The sequence below is a fragment of the Coenobita brevimanus genome, chromosome 61, assembly GCF_032717465.1.
Source record: "Coenobita brevimanus isolate Jiangsu-jjx chromosome 61, ASM3271746v2, whole genome shotgun sequence".
In the NCBI taxonomy this organism is placed as follows: domain Eukaryota; kingdom Metazoa; phylum Arthropoda; class Malacostraca; order Decapoda; family Coenobitidae; genus Coenobita; species Coenobita brevimanus.
Genome location: NC_137014.1, coordinates 29,307,768 through 29,321,851, shown reverse-complemented (window position 1 = coordinate 29,321,851; position 14,084 = coordinate 29,307,768). Strand labels below are relative to the sequence as shown.

The following is a 14,084-nucleotide window of genomic DNA, read 5'->3' as shown; positions in this document are numbered from 1 at the left end:
GTGAACAACCCTGGGGATAGCACAAGGCCTCTCCACAGGTCCTCGGGACTGGGACCCTCCTCCTGGAGGATGTCACGTCGTGGGGGTGTGGCAGCACCTGATTGAGGAGCAGTTTCTGGCCATCTCCTGCCGTAGGGCCTTGCTACTGGCCATGGCCTTTTACAGGCGTGGCTTCCGGCCATCACCTGAAGGAGGGGTGAGTGGTTACCGGCCGTCTCAGGGGCACATTTGGAGTGGCTACCAGCCATCTCCTGAGGGAGGGTTGAGTGGCTACCGGCCGTCTCAGGGGCACCTTCAGAATGGTTACCGGCCGTCTCGGGCACCTTCAGAGTGGCTACTGGCTGTCTCCTGATGAAGGCGGGAGTGGTTACCAGCCATCTCCTGACGAAGGTGGGAGCGGCTACCGGCCATCTCCTGAGGGAGGGCTGAGTGGCTACCAACTGTCTCCTGACAAAGGCGGGAGCCGCTACCATCCGTCTCCTGAGGGAGGGGTGAGCAGCTACTGGCCATCTCAAGGGCACCTTTGGAGCGGGCTACCAGCTGTCTCCTGACTAAGGCGGGAGCGGCAACCGGCCGTCTCCTAAGGGAGGGGTGAGCAGCTACTGGCCGTCTCTTGAACAAGGGGTGAGCGGCTGCAGGCTGTTTAAAAAAGGGCATGGCTACTTGCTGTCGCAGGGGCGCTGCCTGGGGCTAGAGGAATAGCTCCACCCCGATCCTGTCGAGGGTCAGCTCGCCTGCAGGGTAGTCTCCTTTTCCTGCTGTAGTGGTGGCGGGTGAGTTCCGGGTCATAGGGGCTCGCGGCCCGGGCGGACTTATCTCCTTTTCGCCCTGGGTCGGGTCGCGCTGTCTGCCCCTCCGTAGGCTCCTCGAGGGGGTGTCATGTTGCCCTCAGTCGCTATTCCCGGCATTTTAGAAATGGTTAGAAACATTCCAAATTAACCCTTTAGGTTCATATATGTCTTAGATTATTATTGTTGCTCCCAGTCCTCAGACACTCATTCGGCTCACGGAACATCTCCCATTGCGAATAGGTTTACTTCCAAGCAGTTGCATTATGGACTGTAACAAGAGTCACGTGGAAAAAAAAAAAAAAAACGGAAATTACCCTGGATTCAGCTGTCTGAATTATGACAAGCAAGACCGATAATACAATTTATAAACAGATGTTAAGAAACTTTAGTTTTTCTAAATGTATTTTCCGAGACAGAGAGAGAGAGAGAAAGACCCCTATGTCTTACCTGAACTGATAAGCAAATGCATTGCTATGACGGCCACTTCAAACGTCTGACGACATGCTTCCGGTTCTTGCCATGCACTGAGCTTTTTTTTTTTTTTTTTTTAACACAGTTTAAATGTTTGGACAGGTATAGGCTCAGCTCCTAAAAATCAGCATTTTCTGCACTTTATTGTTACATCAAATAGATGAGGAAACAAAATATTGACGTCATGCACTTGTCCTTAGTGAAAGCTGACGTCATGAAGTAAACAAACCTGTTCGATTCGCTTATACGACTTAAGTTTACTGAAGACAAACAAGTACTATTCTTTTCTTATTGCCGATTTTACTGTATTATTAAAATGGATGCCAAAATACGTAATTTATTCGCAGTACTATGATATAACATTACTAATCATAGCAACATAAAACTATTATTTAAAATGTTTTAAAATGGATCAAAACAAAGCTCATACAAGATAAATATTTAACAGTATTGTCATAAAAAAATTAAGCATGTAGTATTTTTGCTCTACTGATATTATATATTAACAATTGTAAGTAACTCAGTGATCAACTAATGCAATGCTGCAACAGTTATATTCCTACAAGTGAGAACTGGAGATTGCGCAAGTTGTCAAGTGTCCGCAGAGAGTGCACGGAGAGGAGATCGCTCGTCTTGTCCCTGCCAAATCAAGGTTGGTTTAAAAGGGATCTTGGCCATCAACTTTAGGGAATTGGTACCTCAAAGGAATATAAAACAAAGAGATTCTACATGTATCTCGAGTATAGTAAAATTATAGCCTTTACCTAGAGAAATATAATTATAACCTTTACCTTTAAATAAAAATATGACTACCTTCGGTTGGACACTTTAGTTCATGATATACAGTATAGCCGTACTTGAGGTAACTTGCAATGGTTACCGGCCAGTAACCACGGCATTATTTTTTTTATATGGTACAGTACTATATTATACTACTGTGATATTGAAGTCAAGGTCATGGTGACTTTTTTTAACCAGTGAATGACGTAAGTTACCGTATATCTTAGCCGGACCTAAAACTGTCCAGTTTATTGAATATTCATCAATATGAAATGTATTGCCATGTATCATACCATAATGCAGGAGATTGGTAATGAATCATATAATGTTAGCCATTAAAGTAATTGTGGCAGAATCATATTGGAGTGGTATCTTGCAGAGTACCGGTAGTGTTCACTAATGAATAAAGGTGAGTTTATGGTATTAAGAAATCAATCCCTTGCAGGATGTGAGGAATCCTGACTTTCTGGCCCTTGCCAGATTATGTTAGTTAATCCCCGTTCAGGGGACCAGTGGAAATATTAACAATAGTACATTGTTGTGGATACAGGCTGCACTACTAAGTTAAAAATCCTGTTGGTTTTGCCCTAAACACAGTTTTGCCCCAAGTGGTTTTGCACTGAAGTTTTTATTACCTCAAGGAATATGGGTAGTTGCACTGTGAGTGGTTTAGCACCAAAACTTTCCTCCTTTTTTTTTTTTTTAAGTAGCAAAGGTATCCAGTGTTGATGGTACCTATTGGCATTGCTTGGGACCCTGGATGGCCACTCCCTTCTGTGGAAAAAGACACCCTGGGCCCCATTTAACCTGTGTTCCTCCATGGGCCCATTTCCCCAGGGATGTATTCCCCATGGACCTATTTTGCCACTGCCCACCCACTCACCAACCTTTCCCACTCTCCCTCCTCACCCATCCACCAACCTCTCCCACTGTCCTTTCCCACGCAATAACCCACCCTTAGTACCACTCTCCCTGCCTCCCATACCCATTCACCCTCCATTCTGCCCACCTATGCTGCCCCACCACACCCACTCATACTAATGCCCACTCTGCCCCTCAACACCAACCCATCCACTCAACCATGCCTGCCTACCCCACCCAGCTGATCAGTCGTAACTAACCCTCAGTTTTACATACAAGTTTCTACTCGCCTTGCCTTCACTGCTTTCTGGGCTTGCTCTTTTCCAACACTCCAAAATGTGTCGTTAGAAGAATTGTAAAACGTGTGGTTCCAGTTTGAACCAACAGAGGGACATTTAGAAAATCCACCAGTTTGCAATTTTAACAACTTAATACATCTAAATTTGTCATAAGAAGTTACACCTGTTTGAGCTCTTTAGGGAGATTATATGCATCCCCTTTGATTTCAATAGAGGACAGGCAGACAGAATTCTCTTATAAATACAGTGGAATCTCATAAATTGTGCATTTCTAAACAGTGAATTCATAATACGCGGCAACATCATGCAACGGTTTGCAATATTGAATTTTGTGAAAATTTTATGTAATTCTTGATTGCAACCTCGAAAGTGAAGGGTTTCCAGTGCATTTTTGAACATCTGTTATGCTGTTTGCACAAATGGTGGTTTCTTAATAAGTAAAGCTGTATAAAAATGAGATTTTCCTCTCTGCATTGTATCAGGTAGGCTAATTTTGAACCATACAAAGATCTGGGATGAGTTCCCAGACGATGCCAGATCAGTTAACACCAGCATTGTTTACTTTGGTGAATGAATTTGGGACAGTGTGTAGGAGGAGGAATCTGAAAGTTAATGTAAACAAAAGTAAAGTTATGGTGTTTGAGAGGAATGAAGTCACAGAGTGTGCAGTGAGGTTGGATGGTAAGGATATGGAGAATGTGAGTGCATTCAAGTACTTGGGTAGTGTGATGAGTAAGGATGGAACTTTTGGGGGATGAAGTGCGTGAAAGGGTACAGCAGGGAAGGAAGGTTGTTGGTACACTGAAAGCAGTGATAAGAAATAGGGAGGTGAGTATGGAAGTTAAGAAGTCACTGCATAATAGTATTGTGATCCCTACCCTGACGTATGAAAGCGAGGCGTGGACCTTGCAAGAGGGGAACAAGTCAAGAGTGAGAGCAGTTGAAATGAGTTACTTGAGAGGAGCATATGGAGTGACATGGAGGGACAGGTTGACGAATGAAGAAGTGAAGGAACGTTGTGGGGTGGATGTGGATGTGGTTGAGAAGATTAGGAGAAATACACGGAGGTGGTTTGGACATGTGAAGAGAATGGAGAATTAAAGTCTGACTAAGAGGATATATGTAGGTGAGGTGGAGGGAGGGGTAGACTGAGAATGAGGTGGAGGGATGGAGTAGAGAGGTATATGAGGGAGGGAGGGGTGACTTGGGGGGAGGATAGTCAAATGGTGGGTGACAGAGCGACTTGGAGGCATTTTGTCTGCGGCCACCCTTTGCGGGATTAGGGTGTCGGGCTATAGATAGATTGTTTACTTATTTTCCCCACAATTTTTAACTGTGATAGTTATGGTTAAATGTAAAGATTGTTGTTCTTTATGATATCCATAATTGGTTTCCATTGGGATATAATCAAGACTTACCTCCCTATGCGGATGTGGGTCAAGTACAGCTTGCTTAGCAAAGCTGATAACACACTCGCAGACCAGCTTGCTTTCTTCACCTTAATATCCTATAATAATCCATCTTGGTGGATCACAAGGAAGTCACAAAAGTTGCATAGAACGTCTATAAGTGTCATTGCACCCAAATGCAGCACAATGAAACCAGTAATAAGGGCAAAAAGCACCAGTAAAAAAGCACAGCACTCCCCCTCATTTTGGTACCGGTAGGTGGTGGTGACCGTAATCCACTCACTTGATGCAGTGCCACCTACTTCTTCTTTCACTTTTATCATTCTGTGTCTGTAAGGGAGGTGAATGCAACAGTTTTAGGTGGAGGTCTGAGTCTGGTGAATGTTGATGGTGGAGAGTGGAATCTGAAGCGGCTGCTGTCTGTAGATGATACTGCACTGGTGGCTGATTCAGAGAGATTGAGACAGTTGGTAGAGGACTTTGAAAGGGTGTGTGTGAAAGGAGGAAATTGAAAGTAAATGAGAATAAGAGTAAAGTGATGAAGTGTACGAAGTTGGTAGGTGGTAGAGGGATGAATGTAGTTTTGAATGGTGAGTTGCTTGAGGAGGTTGTGTTTTAAATATTTAGGGTCACATGTTGCTGTGGATGGAAGATAGATGCAGAAGTGAAGTTTAGAATGAATGAAGTAGGTACGATTTTTTTCATTCATTGCCAGACGCCATGTATCCCAGACGGGGTGGCCAAGAGCTTAGAGTTAATTGTTTTACAGGGAGGGGCACTAATCCTCCACCAACCCCACTTGACATGTAGGGATGCCAACAGCATCTGGTGTTCCCAGGCGGTCACCCATCCAAGTACTAACCAGACCCAACATTGCTTAACTTCGCTGATCGGACGGGAAGCGGTGTACTCAACGTGGAAGGAATGAAACAAGTGTTTAGATGTCGTTTGCTTAGAATGGATGTAAAGAGAAGGCTGTATGAGGGTGTTGTGGTACCGACTGCGTTATATGGGGCTGAAACATGGAATATGGATGTAGCAGAGAGGAAAAGTTTGAATGTAATGGAGATGAGGTGTCTGAGGAGTATGTGTGGAGTGACGCGTATGGATCGAGTGCGAAATGATGAAGTGCGAAGGAGAACTGGAGTTGTTCGGGAGATGGCTGGTAGAGTTGAGCAGAGGGTGTTGCGATGGTTTGGGCATATGGAGAGAATAGATAATGAGCGATTGGTGAAAAAGATAACTACAGTAGTGCACCAACTTTCGCTACAGCAGGATTCGCGGAATCCACTTTCGCAGCATGCACCAAATATTCCCTAACTTCCACTTTCGCTTGAAAAAAATCGATTTTCACGCACAAATTTTGGGTTTGGGACAATATTTTGAACTTTGAATTTCCTGCACTGCCCGCCCGCAACCCACCGCCATCTTGAATGACGTCATGTCAACACTCTGTCCACCCATTCCCGCCATTGTGTACGAGCGTGCTAGCTCCATTGTGTTGGATTCTCACGGTTCAATGGCCTCTACTATACCTGGTAGTGTGGGGAAAGGGCCTGGTGGTGTGGGGGGAGGGCCGGGAGGCAGTGGTGGTGATAAAAAGTGGATACTTACCCCCAACATCCATTAAACACCTCAACCTGGTCTCTGTGGTATGTTTCTCCTCATATAATGTGTACTGTACAGTTTTTATTGTTTGTATCTCACAATGCAATGTACAATAGTGATTTGATGTACTGTATTGCAAGTGAAAATGAAAATCTGATGTTACTTTAGGATAACCGGGAACCAATTAGCCTTTTTGCCATAAAGACAATGCCCCAACTTTCGCTAATTCCACTTTCGCGCATTATTTTTGGACCCAATTAGGCGCGAAAATTGGTGCCCCACTGTATATCTGATGTTAGAGGTGTAAGGCTGAGAGGGGGACCACGAATAGGATGGATGGACAGTGTGAAGAGAGCGCTGGATGGAAAAGGGATGTCTGTTGAGCAAGGAAGAGTGGCTGTGCGTGACAGAAATAAATGGAGAGAAATTGTGAATGAATAAATGATGACGCAGCCCTGAGGGGATATTCTCCCGCATTTGGTCTGATCAGCTAGTCAGGTCAGGTGCAGGTAAGGGGATGGGTCTATTATGATGCGGCAGGGGTAAACCAGCTCTGCTGTCGGGTCCTGCTGCAGATGTCACTGATTGCACTGCACAGTTGACCCTTGTGCGGTGTGGTGCGGTGAGGATCTGTCCCTTCACTCCTTTGGGGCTAAGATGCGAATGAATATGTTTGAATGGATGAGTAAATGGGGAGTGTATCGTCCTGTCTCAGCTACCTTCCTTTCCTTGGGGGAAGCAGCCTAGGTATATAGATATAGATAGTCTGCTCTCTCTTCTTGTTTCTCCCATCTTTCCTGTTTCTTCTTATTTCTCTTCTATCCTTTTCAGGTTGCTGTACATTGAATGACAAGCCTAATGGCTTCTTGTAAGTCAGGAAACAATTTGCAGTGCTGGGTGGTAACCATATAACCAACCCATATGTGTTCCCTTTATGTCAACAGGTGTGTTGGTGGAGGGGTAGAGCCCCTCCCTGAAAAACGATTAACAAAGAAAAACGGCCATTCCTCACAGGATTGTGGCATCTGACTATAAATAGATAGACAGCCCCGCCCCCCCCATTTTGCAGCTGCCAACATTTGGTTTATCATCATTATAATACAGCTATTATCATGTTTCCTGTAGCTACACCAGGAAACCATGTACTATGTTGGGTGGTAACCATATAACCAAATTATGGCGCCTGGTGGTGTAGTGGGTAATTACAGCACTCCAATTGAATTGAGCCAGTGAAGGTTTATGTCCAAGGGATGGTTGGGGTTTATTGCTCATGTAATGCCACTCAGGGATGAGTGAGGCTGGTCACTTTCTTCTTAAATGTCAGGACCAACTTGCCTAGCGCCAAACTTCTACGCTTCTTATGGTGCAACATAGGATTGGATGATGGACGGATGGATGGATTATCAAGGTGTTTACCTATGTTAGAGCTGATTATAACAGAAACCTTCAGTAGCTCAAATGAACAAAATCAAAGCATTGTTTTGTTCATCAACCATTCTTGTATAACGGCAGGTGACGAGATGTATTTTTAGGAGACTCTGCGGGCTGCAGTCACCAACAGTTTGATTTGTCAGCATTATAATTTGGTGATTATTTCAGTGTTTACATATGTAGAATTGAAGATGAAAATGGAAATCTTCAGTAGCTCAAATTAATAAAAAGCATTATTTTATTCATAAACCATTCATATATCACAGCAGGTGATGTGATGTATTTTTAGATGAGTCTACAGTCTGCTGATTCAACCAGCACCTGGGCTGTGAGGCGTTTGCATCAAAATGCTACCATGTTGGCTGTCCAATCAACAAACAGCTGAAAATATTGGCTGTCTAGTTTTCCTTTAGGGTCTCTGTTATTTACTAAACCAATCATATTCAAGCATAGCACTTACTGTAAGCCAATTACAGCGCCTCTCTCCCACACCGATCGCTGGTGCAGTGGTAACGCTCTCGCCTAGCATCTGCTAAGACAGGGGTTCGCGCCTTGCTCGGGATGTGAAAAAGTTTCACTGACAAAGCAGGTGGTCACCATCCTCCTTGAGCAAGAGGGTGGGTGTGTGCGTGTGTGAAGGTCAAGGCATTGCCCTTAGATCGGACTATATGACCTTTCAGCTCTCTTTCGGGAGGGTAAAATGCCGATGATCACAAAACCATCACGTGATCCTGACCGACCCGGTGAATTACACCAAGCTTTAGGGCATGTGCACGAGAGCCTCGCTGCCTGGCTTCTCCTGCTCGTGTATTGTCTCCTTTCTGTTGGCATGTGGTTCTGGTGTGGTGTATGAGAGGATTGTGTGTGTGTGTGTGTGTGTGTGTGTGTGTGTGTGTGTGTGTGTTACCTCTGCCTTCCCAGTTTTACCATGGCTGATTGTAACCCTTCTAAGCCTACAACTTCTTCAAGGAAGGGGAAGAAGAAGCCAATGTTAACTTACACCCAGAAGTTAGATGTAATAAGGAACCCCTCCCCCCTCCCATGTCCATTCATGCAGTGTTGTCAGTCATAGTCAGGTAAGAATCTTACAATATTGTTCATTTCCATTAAGTATTTTACTGATTTCTTTTCCAGGTTATTAGAGTTTGCTAGTGACCAGTTTGATGTTGCTTTGGGGGTAAGGGGGCAACTTTTCCCAACGGACGGACTCCCAAGTAATTTTTCCCATAAGATTAGTTATTTCTAAATCGCTAAAATCTCAAATTGCAACATGTGCCGATTCTCATAAGACCACGACTTAGGTGATTTCACTGTACAGTACTACCCCCAAGTACACAATCCAAAAGTATGCGGTTTCGAAGTACGTGGATGAATTGAGACCAAACTATCAAAAATAGATGGATCTTCAAATTACAAGGCTTCCTGTGCAAGCTGATTTTCAGCTGCTCAAACTGGGTGGCCATGTTTGTGACATCACAATATGTCACACACCCAAGCCGCCAAGCAACCTTCCAGTCATTCAGCTATGAGCCTTGTGTACAGTACTTACTGCCACGGCATTGTGTAATTTTTTCTGCCACATTTGAGTAATTGAGCCCCCTACCCCAACACCATCCAACCCTCCAAACCCTCAGTTGGGTGTACAGAGTGGTGCAAAACCTAAGAAGGTAGTGAAAGTTATGAATATTGAGCAAAAGAAAGACGTGTTGGATAGACTTGGAAGAGGAGAAAGTTTTAGTGCAGTGGCCAACTTTTTGGTGTGAATGTTTCATCTTTCCGAGCCATTAGAAAGAACAGTACAGTGGGGCACCAATTTTCGCGCCTAATTGGGTCCAAAAATAATGCGCGAAAGTGGAATTAGCGAAAGTTGGGGCATTGTCTTTATGGCAAAAAGGCTAATTGGTTCCCGGTTATCCTAAAGTAACATCAGATTTTCATTTTCACTTGCAATACAGCACATCAAATCACTATTGTACATTGCATTGTGAGATACAAACAATAAAAACTGTACAGTACACATTATATGAGGAGAAACATACCACAGAGACCAGGTTGAGGTGTTTAATGGATGTTGGGGGTAAGTATCCGAGGTGCGTGGCGGGCTTATTTAGCCACGCCAGACGTATTGGCGCCACCTCTTGCTGCCTCGCTACCACTCTCTCTCTCTGCCTCCTCAGATGCAACTTGATGCAACACTTCCACTCTGTGCTGAATTTCCCTTTGTATAGTAGACGCCATTGAACCGTGAGAATCCAACACAATGGAGCTAGCACGCTCGTACACAATGGCGGGAATGGGTGGACAGAGTGTTGACATGACGTCATTCAAGATGGCGGTGGGTTGCGGGCGGGTGGTGCAGGAAATTCAAAGTTCAAAATATTGTCCCAAACCCCAAATTTGTGCGCGAAAATCGATTTTTTTCAAGCGAAAGTGAAAGCTAGGGAATATTTGGTGCATGCCGCGAAAGTGGATTCCGCGAATCCTGCTGTAGCGAAAGTTGGTGCACTACTGTAAGAAAATTCTGCAGTGCTATAAAGACTCAACCTCTAGTGCAAGATTACATATTAAACGTGTGCATCAAAGACTTTAGACCGCATTAAGACTGAGAAATTATTGAGTAGCTATGTGGAAAATCAAGCAAAGAGAAACATGCCATTAACTTCAGAAATGATTTGTGAAACAGGTAAGGCTTACTATGACAAACTGAACCAGAATAAAGAAGTGTATAGCTTTACTGCATCAAAGAGGTGGTTTAATAGGTTCAAGGGACGGCAAAAACACCATTTAAAAGTCACTGGGGAGAAAGGGAGTGCAGATACAGAAACAGCCAAGACATACCCCATAGAATTTATGAAGATAGTTGAGGAAGGAGGGTACACAATGGACCAGGTATACAGTGGCGACAAAACTGGTTTTAAATGGAAAAAAATACCTGAAGGGATGTTCATTTTTATGGAGGAGCACCAAGGTTCAAACCTGCGAAAGATTAAGTGACCCTGTCATTGGTATGCATTGCAACAGACACCCGCAAGCTGCCACTTTTGGCTGTTTATCGCACTGCTCGACCATGGTGCTATAACAGTCAGGACATGAGCAAGCTTAATGTCTACTGGGACCACAATAAAGCAGCTCAGATGGATGGAAGGATATGTCTCAGCTGGTTTGATGGTGCTTTTGTTATACCAAGCTTTTCTGTAAGAGGACAAATCTAACCCACAAAATCATCCGTACACTGGACCCCAGGCCACCCTGAAATCCTTGTAGGCCAACACCCAAACATCAAGGTTATATTTCTTCCACAACATGCAACCTGGATCATGCAGCCCATGGACCAGGAAATAGTTGCATCTTTTAAGAGGAAATATTATGCTCGATCCTACAAGCAGCTTTGTGAGGCTACGGACACAAGCTTTGGCCAAGAATTACAATCTGTGGCAGAAAATGACGAAGAAATGGAATTGGCTGAAGAACTCGATAAAGAAGACAATTCGGGAATGGTGCGGAAAGGATACACAGTTAAGAATGCCGTAGACAATGCAGTGATAGTCTGGAAAGAAATCAGCACTAAGTGGATTGTTTGTGCTTCGCATCCACTTTTGAGGTTGGCTATAGATGCTGGTGAAGCTCTGAATGACAAGACCAACACCGAGAGTGAGGAAGTTTTGGTGCAATTTGCAAGGTGTGAGCTCTGCATTTGCCAGTACCGGTATGACAGCTGAGTCTATGTGGGAAGTCTTGGATGGTAGTGAGAAGGAACTGACTTTAGAAGAAATGGTTCAAGAGTTAGAAACAGAAGAAGCCGTGAGTGAAAGTGAAGGCAAAGAAAAGCAGAGCCCCGGGTGTGTTAATCATAAAGATGCAGCCCTAGTCTTGGAACAGGCAGAGATTCTGAAGAGCTTATTCAGGGAAGTCAATCCTGATATCATTGAGGGGTTGTCTGAGGCCAACGAAATTGACAGGCTAGTCCGCAAGTACAAGGAGATCTACAAAAGTCGCATCAACCATATGCACCTAGCTAGCGTCACAGCCATCTTCAAGCAGCATTCACCTTCTGTGGCAGACCCTGGTGCCAGGCCATCTGGTGTGTCTGGTGGCATCCCTAGTGTGGCCCCATCCCCTTTCAACAACTCATCTTCAAACAAATTTGGTGAATAGCCATCTAACTCACCCTTGGGGGCTGCATCGGACACCTATCAACTGCCTTTGGTCTGTCTTCTGAATTTCAGATGTTAACATTGTGAGTTAAATATTTAATAAACAAAATGCATAACTGTACATATAAATATTTCTTTCATTATCCTAATACATGTTTTCTCTAAGTTTAATGCATGTTTTCCATAAGAAATGTATTCATTAATACATATTTGTTTGAGGGTCGAAAAGAGTGAATTTTTGGAAGCGCCATGATCAGACCCTATTTTTTACATTCATTTATCAGTCCAGTTATGCAGCGCCTTCTTATTACGTAACCCCTGCATACTTGGGGAAATTACTACCATATATGTGTGTATATATATATATATATATATATATATATATACAGTAATCCCGCATTTTTTGCGGATTTTTTGTCTACGGTTTTGCCCTCTCGCGGATTTTCTTAGCATTAATAAGTTCAACTAAAATATCCTTGAATATACAGAAAACAAAAAATTTGAAATTCCCGCAGCTTCCAATTGTAGCGCGGTAAACTCACGCCACCCTCTGTCCCTTTCCCGCGGCCCCTCTGCCAGTGTTACCATATCTAGCATAATTTTATTCTTTTTAGCATAATTTTGATCAAATTTTCGAGTCTGGAATATTTTATAGCATATTAGAAGTTTTAGAATCATTCTAGCATAATATAGAATGGAATGGAATATTTTTGGAATAATTTTATAAAAGCTACAAATCAGAGAGAGAGAGAGAGGGAGAGACGAATAAGGTAAGAAGATGTTTGAATAGTTGGTTACTTTCAGTTTGGGCTTGGTTGGGTTGGATTAGGTTAGGTTAGGTTGGATTAGGTTAGGTTAGGTTTTAGGTTTGGTTCGGTTAGGTTAGGTTAGGATAAGTTTGAGCTTTGTACTTTACCCATGAAACCTAGATTTTTCCGATGGATTTTGGTATGATTCATTCGATTTTCAGCTTCATTTCAGTCGGAAATGACCATTTTCTGTGTTTCCCCCCCTCCCTATAACCTCCGATTCCCCAAAGATCCCCCATTATTGCAGGGGGATGGGGGGGGGTCATATCTCAAAATCTGGTTATTTTTGACGGAAATGATGCTCAAAATCGAATGAATCACATCAAAATCCATCAGAAAAACGTAAGTTTTGTGGGAAAAAGCAGTATGGGCAGAAAACCGATATTTATCCTCTTACTGTATGTAGGTTCATTTTAATATTTTCATAGTAAACAATACATAATTAATATGTTGCACGAATATGTATAGAATTTTATCATTTAGCTTCAAGTTAGCATAATTCATTTTTTACTTGGAACAAATTTGCTCAATCTAGCATAATTTTTTCATTGCCCTAGCATAATTTCGTTGTTTGGATATGGCAACACTGCTCTCTGCCCCTCATTCCTCAGTCCACGCCTGACTGCCTCACGTGTCAGGTGTACTTGTAACCACAGTATGATACGAGCCTCTTGCCTCCCACTTGCTTTCCACATGGCCCCAGGACGTAAGCCAGCCTCACCAAAGGCTAATAATACAATTAGTAAGAACTCCAAAGTGACAAAACGATCAAGAAAAGTTATGACCTTAGCAGAGAAAATTGTGTTACTGGACCAGCTAAGAAACGACCGTGGGAGTGTTTGCTATCACCAGTTAATGCATCTTTTTATTTTGTACTGTTTTGTGAATAAATATGTAGATAATTGTGTATTACAGTACGGTGTTTACGTTTTTCCTTCATAATGGAGTATGTGCTTTCAATCATGTAAGAAGGTATTTCGGGATGAGTATGGAGGTTTCGGGACAATTCGCAGTCACAACAAACACAAAACAATTCGCCTTCATTAATGAAGATAGCTATGGGTGACGCTAGAATATAATTCAAAGGCAACTACAGCGAGGAAGAAACAAGTTAATTATTGACTAAAGGAGCAACTAATAAATAATATCCAGAACCTACACTACTGAACATAGACTTTGCTGGATCCCCCTGAAATATAGTTATTAAAGTATTGATTAATTAATAAGTATATTGATAAAAGTATTGATTAGTATATTTATAGAATGGCGGGGAATCGTCCAGGGTGTGAATTGTTCTGAAGGGGAATCGTCCATGTTTTGACGGGGAATTGTCTGACGGCGAATTGTCTCGCAATCAGTATGGACATGGACTGTGTGATGGGCAGCATGGTGGACACAAGTGTAAGATTCAATTGTTAATAGAGTATTCGCGGAATTGACTTTTCGCGGGGGTTACAAGAACGTAACTACC

General features: G+C 43.2%; 1 protein-coding gene and 1 pseudogene across 1 annotated transcript in view; one reads left to right on the top strand and one right to left on the bottom strand.

Moving 5' to 3' along the window:
* The first annotated feature begins 1,866 nt into the window (after nt 1–1,866).
* Nucleotides 1,867–14,084, top strand: part of LOC145403816 (HIG1 domain family member 1A, mitochondrial-like) — a 123,905-nt gene continuing 111,687 nt past the window's right edge. Inside the window, exon 1 of the mRNA XM_080275495.1 lies at nt 1,867–1,914. The gene's annotated coding sequence lies outside the window, so the exon portion shown is untranslated. The remainder of the gene's footprint in view (nt 1,915–14,084) is intronic.
* LOC145403844 (5S ribosomal RNA) lies at nt 5,425–5,543 on the bottom strand (annotated as a pseudogene).